Source organism: Canis lupus, chromosome 12, assembly GCF_011100685.1.
Source record: "Canis lupus familiaris isolate Mischka breed German Shepherd chromosome 12, alternate assembly UU_Cfam_GSD_1.0, whole genome shotgun sequence".
NCBI lineage: Eukaryota > Metazoa > Chordata > Mammalia > Carnivora > Canidae > Canis > Canis lupus.
In genome coordinates, this window is record NC_049233.1 from 20125343 (window position 1) to 20141015 (window position 15673).

General features: G+C 39.3%; 1 pseudogene; it reads left to right on the forward strand.

The window, feature by feature from the left end:
* Nucleotides 1–13585: 13585 nt before the first annotated feature.
* On the forward strand, nt 13586–15187 carry LOC100687519 (annotated as a pseudogene).
* The last annotated feature ends 486 nt before the right edge of the window (nt 15188–15673 follow it).

Genomic DNA, 15673 nt, shown 5'->3' on the forward strand with positions numbered 1-15673 from the left:
TTTCAGATGATTTGCCAAAGTTTCTGAAATGACAGAGGACTATACAGTACAGGATCTGGTTTTCACTTTTGTCCTTGAATAGATACTGTTGTTATTTATAAAGTTCTCCCCGTCCCAGATAATCTAGCCTTTATCTCTGTGTCACAACAAAGGCTCCTCCCACAAGCCCTGTCCTCTCCAGGCTTTGTCTCCTTGTGTCTCAGTAAGCTGTGTGGTTAACCAGACTCTCTACACCCTCCTGAATAGTTGATGCCTCACTATAGTGTTGCTTACCACAAGAAGGTGATAACCCTTTCTCTCAGATCCAGAGAGAAAGAGGAAGAAACAAATCTTGTGCTGTCTTCATTGCAGCGAAGTCAAAATTCTCATCTTGAATAATAATATGAGTGAATCTAGCACAGCCAGAAAGAGAGCTAGTCTGATGCCCATCTCTTTGGAGACCTTTCCCCCACTTTTTAGAACCCTTTGCCTGCCCTCAGCATCAGCTTCAAGTTCAGAGCTAAAGAAAAAATTAAACAGAAATAACTTTTCTCTACTTCTAGAAAAAGTTAAAGCTTTCATAATCATGGCCCAACCTGAAATACCCCTGAGTTGCTACTGTAGTTGTAATTTTTCTAAATTTCTTCAAACACTGGCAGATCAGCAAGTTCAAAGAGGCCCTAAACAAAAAAGAAAGAAAGTGAGTGAGAGAGGGAGGAAGGGAGGAAGGAAGGAAGGAGGGAGGGAGGGAGGGAAGGGAAGGGAAGGGAAGGGAAGGGAAGGGAAGGGAAGGGAAGGGAAGGGAAGGGGAGGGGAGGGGAGGCGAGGGGAGGGGAGGGAAGAGAAAGAATACCAATGGAAAATAGAATGTGGCTTTGAGGAGAGGGAAGTTGGCAGCTTTAGGAACTTGACCGGATTGTATATACCATACATGTTGGCTGGGGAAGACAGCCTTAACAGACATGAGGCAGTGGCCTAGGAGACCCCCACCTTCTTGCCTTCTCCAATGGTATGTGTCCCATTCCAGGCATGGTACATTTCAACAGGCCTAACTTGTAGCAGGACAACTGGATCCCAGTAAGAAAAAGTAGTTCCCCCTCACCCATGGGTGTGAAATAACACCTATCCCAGTAGGACATTTAATTGCAAATTCCAGTAGATACTGCCTTTCCCAGGCATGATGGGGCTCGGTGTTCTCAGCAGTATAGCACCTTGATCCATGGTGTGACTCAGGGTGATACATGTTTTCCATGACTTCCATGTCTTTATGGGGCCTTGGCAGGGATCTGAAGTCTGGCATATGAAGTCCTACTGGAGGATCATTCAAATGTACTAAAGCCTGGGATGATACTTTAATCCACCAGGCCAAGGTGGTTTTAACTCTTAGTAATTTAATCTCCTGCTTTAATATCCCATTTGTCCTTTTTACAACTCTGTTGCTTGAGGGTTATAGGGGAGATGGACCCTCCATTCAATGTCACGTTCTTTTGCCCAGTCTTGTGTATCATGACCTTTGGAATGTGACCTCCTATCATTGTCTATTCAACAAGGTATCTGTACATGGTACTCAGCTTCTCTAATCCCCTCATAGCAGCAGCCAGGTTTGCACAGTGACTAAAGACAGCTTGAGTTAAATCAGATGCAGTGTCCACACAGACCAAGGCATATTTAGAATCCTCACTCACAAGGATGGTGACCAATATAATCAATCTACCAATCCCTTACCAGTTGGGAATTCTAGTGGATGACCACAGACCATTTTAACAGTTGCCTTAGACATTGTTTGGAACATACAGAACATATTGTTACTGCATTAAACACGTCACTGTATTTCAAGGCCATCTGGCTTCTTTGGCAAAACACCATCCCACCCAGGAACTGTGGTGGCCAGTCTTCCTATGCACTCAGTCTCCTGTATCTACTGAAGGGTCAGCTAGGGCTTGTATCCAGATAAGCAATGGCATCAGTTTTCTGATTGACTAGAAGACCTCTAAACCCCTAAAATCCCTACAAAGACTTGTATCTTCTTTATGTTCATAGGGGTTGGATAAGTTTGCATCTTATAAAACACAGCTTCTGGACAACATGCACCTTACCTGACCATACAACTCTCAAATTTTATGGCAGTGCCTGGGCCTTGAATTTTCTGTGGATTCTTGACACATCTTCTCCCTCACAGATGTTCCAGAAAAGCCTGCAGGGTTTTGTCCTGCAACAAAGACAAACATTCACATGTTAACTTTATATCATTGACATAGGGGTCCATTTGACAGATATAGGGAAAGCGAATAGGGACACATCTTAAGTTACCATCACATAGGTACTGGGAGGCTATGCAGGTAGCCTTGGGGAAATACTTGAAAGGTTCATTAGTGTCCCTCCCACAAGAAGGCAAATTTATCTTAATTACCAGAAATCTGTAATTGTCAAAGTCTTTTCCATGAATCTCCTTGAAGATGAGGCACTTCTGCAGAAATACTTTTTGCCAAAGCATCAGAGTAAAGCAATAACTGTCTGCAAATGACAGAAGCCTTAAAATGTTCATGGTTAAGGATCTGATAAGAGTTCCTCATTTTCCCAATTGGCAAGAAATTTGGTTATTTCTTTGACATACATTTTCAAATGATGACTGACACATGATACCAGGGCATATCAGATTTAGGAATTTCATACAAATATACTCTAAAGAAAGTCTACATTGTTTCTTATTAGACAAGGTTTCCCATGAAATTTAACCTATACAAAAAGTCTCATAGTTGTAAAAAAAAAAAAAAAACTTGATCTTTTTTAATAGAAAATACTCAGTTTCTTAAGCAATCAAAGACCAGGTAAAGACAAAACACAGCACCTTTGTTTCCTAGGTAGATACCATTAAAGGTAAAGAAAAACCTTTGTTTACAATTTCTTACCAAGAGCAGACCAATAGTCCAAGAAAACTTTGTCCTTTAACAGGGAGGAAACAAAATTCTAATTTGGTATCAGTATGCATTTGATGTTAAAACTCTTTTTTTCTTCTTAACTTATACAAACCCATTCCAATCTTACTTTAACTGCACATTATATTCCTTTATATATATATATTCTTTTCCCACAAACCATCTGCAAATTTCCATATCCATTCAGCCTTTGTCTTATATACTTTTTCCATCCTGGGACAGTCATTTCACTTTAGGAGAAAATTACTTTGTTTTTTCCTTAAGAAAGAAAAAAAGAGAAGACATAGAGAGAGAGAGAGAATGAGAGAGAGAGAATAAGAGAGAGAGAGAGAGAAAGAAGAGAAAGAATGAACCTACCTGAGGAAGCAAGATGGCAAAAGAGTAGGGATCCTCGTTTCATATGGTACCCAAGTTACCTAGATAACTTTCTAATCATCCTGAACACCTGGAATTCAACCTAAGATGTAAAGAGAGAACAGCTGGAACCCCACAGAGAGAAAAGTGATCAAAAGTGATTGTTTCTTATAAGAGCCTGGCAGTGGACAGAAGTGGACTATGCTCTGTTCCCCGTTCCCTTCAGGACAGGCAGAACCAGGAAGGGCTCAAGATGGTGAAAGCTCTCCCATCACCAGGTGTCCTTCAATTGGTATAGATCAGTGCCTCTGAACCTGCCCCAGGGGGGATCTAAGCCAGTGTACACTGACAGAATGTAGTTCGGAACATGAGGGGAGCTCTTGGCTCTGGAGCTGGAGATCTGGCTGCCATCATTTTTTCTTTCTTTTTTCTCCCTTCATCTGTAAGAGGAAAGCCTCTAGGGAACAAAGGCCTCACAGGACAAGCAGCTTTACATGGAGTCTGCCACTTGGCAAAGGGCACAGCATCTCTGCCAGGCACAGGCACCTGAGAATCAGTGCAGCTGGCCCCTCTCCCCGAAGAAGTGCTGGAAGAACAGGGGAAGAGCAAGTTTACTGACCAAGCAGCCCTGGATAGTTCCAGGACTGAGGGAAAACAGCAAATAGAACTCGAGGTTTTTCTTTTGGGTTAAAAATTTCCAGTATTATTTCTTTTTTCCTGCCTTAACTACAATATTTTATCAACTTTTCATTTTTAAGGTTTTTTTTCCTTTTTGGCTTTCATATTTTATAATTATATCATAGATATGTCTTTATTTTTTTAATTCCTTTCAAAGTATTAAATTTAAATTTGTAGATATATGTTATGGATTTGAGTTTTTTCGGTCTTGTTTTGTTTTTTAATTTTGGAATTTAGTACCTTCTAACATATGGACCAAAATACACTCAAAACCAAGTGGAGCACACTGTTGGTCCACTCTGTGAAATTATATTCTTTTTCCTTCTCATTCTGCCTCCTTCTTTTATCTTGTTTTCGTTCTTGTGGTTGCTATTGTGCTGATTGATATAAACATAGAATTTAGCACCTTCTAACATGCAGAACAAAATACACTCAGACCAAGAGGATCACCCTCTTGGTCCACTCTGTGACACTATATTCTCTCTCCTCCACCACTTTTCTTTTCTTTTTCTTTCTTTCTTTTTTCTTTCTTTTTCTTTCTTTCTTTTCTTTCTTTCTTTCTTTCTTTCTTTCTTTCTTTCTTTCTTCTTTCTTCTTTCTTTCTTTCTTTTTCTATTTAAAAAAATTGTTTTTCACTTTAATGGTCTTTTTTCCTTTCCTTTCTTTCACTTTTATTTGATCCCTGACTTCTTCAGAATTGTCTAGGGTGTATTTTTCTTAGGTCGTGATTGATATTTTTGACTCTGCTCGCTCATACAGCTATTCTGCACTGTACAAAATGACTAGAAGGAAAAATTCATCACAAAAGAAAGAACTGGAGTAATACTCTCTGCCACAGGCCTAATGGATGTGGATTTAAGGAGCACGTCAGAGATACAGTTTAGAGGTAAATTATAAAATTACTGGTGGCTCTTAAAAAAGCATAAAGGACTCTGGAGATTCTCAAAATTAAAAATACTTTAAGTGAGATGCAGTCTAAATTGGATGCTCTAACTGCTAGGGTTAGGGAGATAGAAGAGAGAGTGAATAACATAGAAGACAAGTTGATGGAAAGGAAGAAAGCTGAGGAAAAAAGTGAAAAAAATTAAGAAGCATGAGGAGAGGCTTCATGAAATAAATGATAGCTTGAGAAGAAATAATATTCATCTTATTGGGATTCCAGAATATGTACAGAAAGAGAGAACCACGAAGTGTATGTGAACAAATCATAGCTGAGAACTTCCCTAACCTGGGGAAGGAAATAGGCACTTATACCCAAGAGATAGAGAGGACCACGCTAAATCAACAAAAAACAATCATCACCTGACATATAATAGTGAAGCTGGCAAATTTCAGAGATAAAGAGAAAATCCTAAAAGCAGCTCAAAACAAGAGATTCCTAATCTAATGGGGAGAAATATGAGATTAACAGCAAACCTATCTAGAGACCTGGCAGGCCAGAAAGGACTGGCATTATATATTCAAGGTACTAAATGAGAACAACATGCAGCCAAGGATACTTTATCCAGCAAGGCTGTCATTCAGAATAGTAGGAGACATAAAGAGAGATCTCTTTATCTCTAAAGAGTAAAGAATTGAAAGAATAGACAGGAATTGAAAGAATATAAGACCACCAAACTGGCTCTGTAAGAAATATCTAGGGGGACCCTGTAAGCAAAGGAGGGAGCCAACAAAAATCTGCAGGAACAGGGACTATATAGGTAATACTATGACACTAAATTCATATATTTTAATAGTTAATCTGAACATGAATGGGCTAAATGACCCAATCAAAAGACACAGGATATTAAATTGGATAAAAAAAGAAAGACTCATCTCTGTGCTATCTACAAGAGACTCATTTTAGACCTAAGGACACCTCCAGGCCCAAAATGAGGGGGTGGAGAAACATTTACCATTCAAAAAGGCGCTCCAAAGGAATATAGGGTAACAATCCTCATATCAGATAAATTAGATTTTATACCAAAGACTGTAATAAGAGATTAAGAGGGGTACTAAATCACACATAAAGGGTCTATCCAACAAGAAGACCTAACAATTATGAATATTTATGCCAATAATCAAACAAGCCAAGTATATCAATCAATTGATAGTCAAAATAAAGAGATACATAGGTAATATAGATAATACTACATTAATAGTAGAAGACATCAACACAGCACTCTCAGCAAAGGACAGATCTCCTAAGAAGAACATCATCAAAGAATCAAGGGCCTTGAATAACACACTGGACCAAATGGATGTCACAGATATATACAGAACATTCCATCCTAATGTACTGAAATCACAGTCTTCTCAAGTGCACATGGAACGTTCTCCAGAACAGATCACGTACTGAGACACAAATCAGGTCTCAACCAGTACCAAAAGATTGGAATTACCCCCTGCATGTTTTCAGATCACAATGCTTTGAAACTAGAACTGAATCACAAGAAATTTGGAAGGAACTCAAACACTTGGAGGTTAAAGAGCATCCTACTAAAAGATGAATGGGTCAACCAGGAAATTAGAGAAGAATTTAAAAGATTCAAGGAACTAACAAAAATGAAAGTACAACTGTTCAAATCTTTGGGATACAGCAAAGGTGGTCCTAAGAGGGAAATACATGGCAATACAAGCCTCTCTCAAAAAATTGGAAAAATCTCAAATACACAAGCTAACCTCACACCTAAAGGAACTGGAGAAAGAACAGCAAATAAAACCCAAGCCAAGGAGAAGAAGAGAGATAATAAAGATTAGAGCAGAACTCAATGAAACAGAGACCAGAAGAACTGTAGAACAGATATCAAAACCAGGAACTGGTTCTTCAAGAGAATTAATAAGACAGATAAACCCCTAGCCAGACTTACTAAAAAGAAAAAAGACTCAATAAAATCACAAATGAAAGAGGAGCGATCACAACCGATACCAAGGAAATACAAACGATTTTTAAAATGTATTATGAGCAACTATATGCCACCAAATTCGGCAATCTGGAAGACATGAATGCATTCCTGGAAATGTATAAATTACCAAAAGTGAAGCAGAAAGAAATAGAAAACTTGAACATGCCAATAACCAGTGAGGAAATTAAAGCAGTCATCAAAAACCTCCCAAGAAACAAAAGTCCAGGGATAGATGGCTTCCCAGGGGAATCCTACCAAACATTAAAAGAAGAAATAATGCCTATTCTACTAACACGGTTTCAAAGGAGAGAAATGGAGGGACTACTTCCAAACTCATTCTATGAGGCCAGCATTACCTTGATCCCAAAACCAAAGAGACCACCAAAAAGGAGAATTACAGATCACTATCTCTGATGAACATGGATGCAAAAAATTCTCACCAACATACTAGCCAATAGGATCATACGGTACATTAAGAGGATTATTTGTCATGACCAAGTGATATTTATCCCTGGGATGCAAGGGTGGTTCAACATTCACAAAACAATCAGTGTGATAGATCACATCAATGAAAGAGAATACAAGAACCATATCATCCTCTGAATAGATGCAGAGAAAGCATTTGACAAAACACAGCATCCTGATTTAAACTCTTCAAACTGTAGGGATACAGGGAACAGTCCTCAATATCATAAAAGCCATTTAGGAAAAGCCCACAGTGAATGTCATTCTCAACGGGGAAACACTGGGAGCCTTTCCCCTAAGATCAGGAACAAGACAGGGATGTCCACTCTCATCACTGTTATCCAACGTAGTACTACGAGTCCTAGCCTCAACAATCAGACAACAAAAAGAAATAAAAGGAATTCAAATTGGCAAAGAAGAAGTCATACTCTCCCTCTATGCAGATGACATGATGCTGTACATAGAAAACCCAAAAGACTCCATCCCAAGATTTCTAGAACTCATACAGCAATTCGGCAGTGTGGCAGGATACAAAATCAATGCCCAGAAATCAGTTGCAGTTCTATACACTAACAATGAGACTGAAGAAAGAGAAATTAAGGAGTCAATTCCATTTACAACTGCACCCAAAAGCACAAGATACCTAGGAATAAAACTAAACAAAGAAGTAAAGGATGTATACTCTAAAAACTCAGACACTTATGAAAGAAATCGAAGAAGATGCAAATAGATGGAAAACATTCTATGCTCATGGATTGGAAGAATAAATATTGTGCAGATGTCTATGCTACCCAGAGCAATTTGCACATTCAACACAATCCCTACCAAAATCCAGGGGCTTTCTTCACAGAGTTGGAACAAATCATTTTAAGATTTGTATGAAACCAGAAAGACCCCGAATATCCAGAGGAATGTTGAAAAAGAATACCAAAGCTGGGGTTATCAGAGTGCCTGACTTCAAGTTGTATTACAAAGCTGTAATCATCAAGACAGTGTGGTACTGGCACAAAAACAGACACATAGATCAATGGAACAAAATAGAGAACCCAGAAATTGGCCCTCAACTCTATGGTCAACTCATCTTTAACAAAGTAGGAAAGACTATCCACTGGAAGAAGGACAGTCTCTTCAATAAATGGTGCTGGGAAAAGTGGACAGCCACATGCAGAAGAATGAAACTAGACCATTCTCTGACACCAGACACAAAGATAAACTCAAAATGGTTGAAAGATCTAAATGTGTGGGCAGCCCGGTACTACGGGTGATTCAGTGGTTTAACACCACCTTCAGCCCAGGGTGTGATACTGGACCTGGAGACCCAGGTTCAAGTCCCACGTCCGGCTCTCTGCATGGAGTCTGCTTCTGTCTCTGCCTGTGTCTCTGTCTTTCTCTCTGTGTCTCTCATTTGCTTCAATGTGGATGGAACTGGAGGGTATTATGCTGAGTGAAATAAGTCAATCGGAGAAGGACAAACATTATATGTTTTCATTTATTTGGGGAATATAAATAATAGTGAAAGGGAATAGAAGGGAAGGGAGAAGAAATGGTAGGAAATATCAGAAAGGGAGACAGAACATGAAGACTCCAAACTCTGGGAAACGAACTAGGGGTGGTGGAAGGGGAGGAGGGCGGGGGGTTGGGGTGAATGGGTGATGGGCACTGAGGGGGGGCACTTGACAGGATGAGCACTGAGTGTTATTCTGTATGTTGGCAAACTGAACACCAATAAAAAATAAATGTATTATTAAATTTAAAAAAATGAATAAATAAATAAATTTTTTAAAAAGATCTAAATGTGAGACAAGAATCCATCAAACTCCTAAAGGAGAACGCAGGCAACAACCTTTTTGAACTTGGCCACAGCAACTTCTTGCAAGACACATCTATGAAGACAAGGGAAACAAAAGCAAAAATGAACTATTGGGACTTCACCAAGATAAATGCTTCTGCACAGCAAAAGAAAGAGTCAGCAAAACTTAAAAGACAACCTACAGAATGGGAGAAGATATTTGCAAATGACATATCAGATAAAGGGCTAGTATCCAAGATCTATAAAGAACCTATTAAACTCAACAGCAAAGAAACAAACAATCCAATCATGAAATGGGCAGAAGACATGAACAGACATTTCACCAAAGAAAACATACACATGGCCAACAAGTATGTGAGAAAATGCTCTGCATCACTTGCCATCAGGGAAATACAAATCAAAACCACAATGAAATATCACCTCACACAGGTGAGAATGGCTAAAATTAACAAGACAGGAAACAACAAATGTTGGAGAGGATGTGGAGAAAGGGGAACCCTCTTGCACTTTTGGTGGGAATGCGAACTGGTGCAGCCACTCTGGAAAACTGTGGAGGTTCCTCCATAGTTAAAAATAGAACTGCCCTATGACTCAGCAATTGCACTACTGGGGATTCACCCCAAAGATGCAGATGCAGTGAAATGGCAGGACACCTGCACCCCAATGTTTACAGCAGCAATGTCCACAATAGCCAAACTGGAAGGAGCCACAATGTCCTTTAACAGATGAATGAATAGGGATCCCTGGGTGGCGCAGCGGTTTAGCGCCTGCCTTTGGCCCAGAGCGCGATCCTGGAGACCCGGGATCGAATCCCACGTCGGGCTCCCGGTGCATGGAGCCTGCTTCTCCCTCTGCCTATGTCTCTGCCTCTCTTTCTCTCTCTGTGTGTGTGACTATCATAAATAAATAAAAAAAAAAACTTTTAAAAAAAACAGATGAATGAATAAAGAAGATGTTGTGTATATATAGACACACACACACACACACAATGGAGTATTACTCAGTCATGAGAAAGGATGAATACCCACCATTTGCTTTGACATGGATGGAACTAGAGGGTACTATGCTGAGTGAAATAGGTCAATCAGAGAAAGATAATTATCTTATGGTTTCAATTATATGTGGAATATAAGAAAGACTGAAAGGGACTATAAGGGAAGGAAGGGAAACTGAGTGGGGAAAAATTGGAGAGGAAGACAAGCCATGAGAGACTCCTAACTCTGGGAAACAAATGGTTGCAGAAGGGAAAGACAGTGTGGGGATGGGCAACTGGGTGATGGGCATTAAGGAGGGCACTTGATTGGATGAGGACTGGATGTTATACTATATGTTGGCAAATTGAATTTAAATAAAATATTTTTAAAAATAAATTTAAAAAAGAGAAACTTCACCCTTCATACCATTCCTTTTCCAAAAAAGCCACATCTATTTTCTCTATCTTCTATCATATATAGTCATTTTCTTTTCTAGTCACCCTTATTATTTCTAGTAGTTTGTTGGAAAAAAAACAAAAACAGGGGTGTCTGGGCAACTTAGCAGTTGAGTGTCTACCTTCAGCTCAAGGCATGATCCCCATACAGGGATCAAGTCCTGCATCAGGCTCCCTGCAAGGAGCCTGCTTCTCCCTCTGTCTAAGTCTCAGCCTCTTTCTCCGTGTCTCTCATGAATAAATAAGTACAATCTTTTTAAAAAAAAGAAAAAACAAAAACAAACCAATAAACAAAAAGCACATTAGATCTCTTACAAAGATATCAATTTTGGCAATCCCTCTGGAGGTAGAAAAATATCACCAGACGTGGCTTCCTGATCTTTGATTCCCCAGTAGTTGGTACAATGCTGGACCCTTAAGAGGAGAGTTTGGGGAGGATGTCACAAAACTTTAGCCTACCTTACCACTCCAATGTGTCAACCTCCTGGAGGTGTGTATTTAAAAAAGGGGAGCCCTCAAAAGTGATTTTTCGAAGAGAGGATTTGAGCATAACACAAAGATCTATTTTGGAGGCAGAATGCCTTCACAGTGCTCCACAAACCACAACACATAGAAAATGGTCTGTTTTGCTAAGCCTGAGACCCAATCGTAGCTGACAATCCCACATGAGGTCAGAAACAAAGAATGAGAAGCTCTGGAAGTGGAGGGAGGCAAGTTTTCCTTAAAAGATATCACACCCACCAAGACAAATAATGACCCACTCAACTTTTTGCCCTATTGCCTTTTAATATATCAAACTCGAAGAGTTTGAGAAGCCAAAGAATTTCAAATAATCTTAATATCAAACATGATTACTATGCACTGTTTACTTCTCTGTGTTGAACCCTGAACCACCACAGTAGAAGGAAGGTCATTTTGGAGGATGAAAATGTAGGTCAGACATCTGGGCTTAAGTTCGTGGAAGGAGCACTGCACCAACACTGACTTCCTTCCCCTGAGCTTACTGTAAGAAGTTGCTCGTTTCGATCAGATGGTGAGAAGCCAACTTTGTGTCCCAGAATGCTCTTCATACATCTCCCACACGGGGCACATAGCAGTCAACCTGAAACAGCATCCTTCTGCACCTTTTCTGACCCACCACAGGGGTGAGTCAGAGGCATTTCCCAGTCTGCACCTCCTGCTGTCACCCAAGACTCTGTTCAATTGGGTTGGCCATGAGATAAAACACATTGTCCAGAATAGGCTAACAAGAGGCCTGAACACAATGAAACTCAATTCCTGCTCTGCATCAAGGATAGTGGCCCAGAGATCACCAACAGGTAAATCATGCCTAATAATTCCTAATGTGTGCTCTTCCAGCCCAGGAATACAATGCTTAGGGGCAATCAAACAACCAGGCTGATGAAGAGTTTCCCATGCAAGAAAAATTTTCAAAGAAGAAATAAACAATCAGACACCCACTCTGTTAGTTTATTACCAGTGCCACAACCAATTACCGCTAACATGGTGGCTTAAAGCAGCACATATTTATTCCCTTACAGTTCACTGGGCCAAAATCAAGTTGTCAGCAGAGATATGCTTCTTTCAAACGCTCCAGGGAATTTGCCATTTCCAGCTTCCAGAACTTCATTTCTTGATCAGTGGCCCCTTCCTCTATCCATTACATTATCCTCTTCTGTTGTCAAATCTCCTTCTGTACCCCTTTTACAAAATCATTTGTGATTACATTTCAGGTCTACCATAAAAATCCAGGATAATCTTCACATCTCAACAACCTTCATTTAACCATGTCTGCAAAGACCTTTTTGCTATGTAAGGTAACAAGTACAGGTTCGAGATTTGGACATGGATATATTTGGAGGTCAATATTGAGCCTACTTCCCATGCAAGATTTTCTGAGAAGAAAGCAATCAGAGACATTCTACAGCACCCTAACACAATGGAACATAATAATCTCTTGATTATTTAGAAAATAACACCTAAAAAAAGAAAGCAACACCTAAAATTATTCTCTCTATGAATATTAATTTACCATCAGATTCTAAGGTCACAAAAGTGCTTATTAATGCAGAATTCTGGCAAATAAATAAAACCAGAGAGTCAGCTCTATTCGATTTCAGAATAAACTGCAAGGTATGTTTTCCTTCAATAAGAGTTCCCTAAAATCTTTGAAAGCTTAGTGCAAATAGTAGAATCTAGAAATCTGCATTTCCAAGAGGCAAGCTTTTTTTAATTTTTTTTTTTTTTGCCTTGCACAAGATGTGTCTTGAAACTCCCATTTGTTTTCTAAGAAATGCATGCAATTAGGCCTTTTAATTATGCAGCTATAAAGTGGAACAACTTGGGGAAGCTGTGGTACCTGGGGATTAAATTTCTCTTTGTAGAAGGTGATTTTGAAGGCCATTTATCTCGTTGGCAGAGTTGTATCTCTGTAGACTATGTCCTTTGTAGAAAAAAAATGCCTTTTGAACTATCAATATCCTGGGCTGCTGTGCACTGTTACTTGTTACCATACAAATGTGTGTTTGCAAGCTTTTAACTAGCAATATTGTTGAAATAGTAAAAAATGCAGTAAAGATACCAAGGCACAATTTTCAATTCCCACTCGAGGACAGAACAATAAAAAGAATTGGACTATAGGTATAGCCCAGCTCACTTACACTCACAAATTTAAGGCTAAATGAACTTTTAGAAAGTTTAACAACTTTCTAGCACAGATTTTTAGCATAAATCTGTGCTGATTTATTTTGATCACAAAACTTTGGGAAAGGCTCAGCGGAGTTCTCTGGAGATCTTGTGAGCAGTCCGGCTTCATGCATGTACAACCTGTGAAGTTGCATAGGACCCTATTCTTAAATGAACCCCACACTTGGCTTAATACTCTGCTTGACATCTTGGAATTGTGTGCTTTAATTTTTCACTGGGCCTACTTATGAGATTGCATTCTGATATCGACTGGGGCTGAAGTGAATTAAAAATCTCAGCTAGGCGGGATCTCACCCAGTGAGCCATCCGCAGGTTTCCTCCCCCACTCTAGAACCAGATCACCATGGCAACTGGAGGAAAGTTGATGAGAGCGACTGGAGTTTTTTAATTTGGTGGACCAGAAGTGCTGAAACTCCGGTCGTATGTTGCAATACCAATTCCAAAAGACCATCAGGTTCTAATCAAGGTCCACGCATGTGGTGTAAACCCCATGGAAACATATATTCGGTCTGGTACTTACAGAAAAAAAACACTCTTACCCTACACACCGGGTTCAGATGTGGCTGGGATAATATTGGAGATAATGTATCTACTTTCAAGAAAGGTGATAAAGATTTCACTACCGCCACCATCTCTGGGGGCAATGCTGAGTATGCGCTTGCTTCATATCACACACTGTGTACACACTGCGGGAGAAACTGGACTTGAAACAAGGAGCTGCCATCGGCGTCCCATATTTTACTGCTTACCGAGCTCTGCTCTACAGTGCCCGTGTGAAAGCTGGAGAAAGTGTTCTGGTTCATGGGGCTAGTGGAGGAGTTGGAATAGCAGTGTGCCAAATTGCCAGGGCTTATGGCCTAAAAGTTTTGGGTATGGCTGGTAATGAGGAAGGACAAAACACTGTCTTGCAGAATGGAGGCCATGAAGTGTTTAATCACCAAGAACTTAATATATTGATAAAATCAAGAAATCTGTTGGTGAGAAAAGGCATTGATGTGATCATTGAAATGTTAGCTAATGTAAATCTTAGTAATGATTTGGATTGTCTGTCCTATGGAAGACAAATAATAGTTGTTGGCAGCAGAAGGTCCTATTGATTTAAACCCATGGGATACCATCCCAAAGGAAACCAGTATAATTAAAACTGCTCTTTATTCATCAACTAAGGAGGAATTTAGGAAATTTGCAATGGCCCTTAAAGCTGGAATGGAAATTGGTTGGTTGAAACCTGTGATAGGTTCTCAGTATTCACTGGAGAAGGTGGCCCAGGCTCACGAAAATATCATCCACAGCAGTGGGGCAACTGGGAAAATTATTATTCTCTTAGAATGATTCTCTTACAATGATTCATTCTTTCATATATTTCCAATGCAATTAGAGATCTCCTGCCCCTGTTTTACTTACACTACCTTTGCTCTAATCAGCATTCATTAGATTCAGTGAATTTCTTATATTAAAAAACAAGATTTATCTTTAGAGATTTGGTCATTGGAGCACAATTTATTTTATAGTTCACCATATTCTTTATGCCTCCCACCTACCTCTAATCAAAGACTCATCATGGTAGGAAGTAGAATGTCAGTCAGTAGTCATTTGGCATTGGGTGCGTTACAGAAAATCCTGGTACTTGATCATTAATTCCAAGACCTTTGACTAAGGAAGCTAATTCAAAATAAGACTATGTGATTTCCAAGCCTGTTTGTCTTTGTAAAGATTCTTTAGTATCTGATTAGCCTGGAACTATCCTGGACTGAAGATTTTTCTGGACTCAAGAAGACTGCTTTTCTAGACTAATCTCATCTGGATCTACAAGGACGAGATAAACAATGTTGAGAGAAATTTATTTTTTAACAAACAGTTTTCCAATATTCCCCCAAATATTAGAACATTCACTGTGTTGATGGTTGATTACTCATTCTCCATATACTCTGTGAAGAGAGCAGCCTTATTTTTGGTATGCTATGATAGGTATGTCATCTTCCGATAGATATTTCTTGATTTATTTTTCAGAGTAGATTTAGAATTATCTGTGTAATGGGAGCCATGTAATTTTATTTAAATTACTAAACAAATTCAACACATTTAGAGTAACCTACTTTTGTTTTCATTACATGGTAACTCGCAGTAAATTCTGTAGAAAAATTAAAACTACTTCTATCTATTTGGTCATTATATGGTACGTGCCTTACATCTCTTTTACATGGTTCCTAATGGTTAATTTCTAATAGTGTTCTGTACTGGAAGTCTTTATCTAAACCAAATAAAGGGATGATTACTTAGAAATCTTCCTGTCAATCAATATTATGTACAAGGAAATAAAGTTTGATTGTTATTTTTTAAAAAAAATCTCAGCTAGGCTGAGTGCTTGAGGTGGCTCTTTCACATGCTTAGGAGTTGATGCTGGCTGTTGGCTGGGAGCTCATCAAGCCTG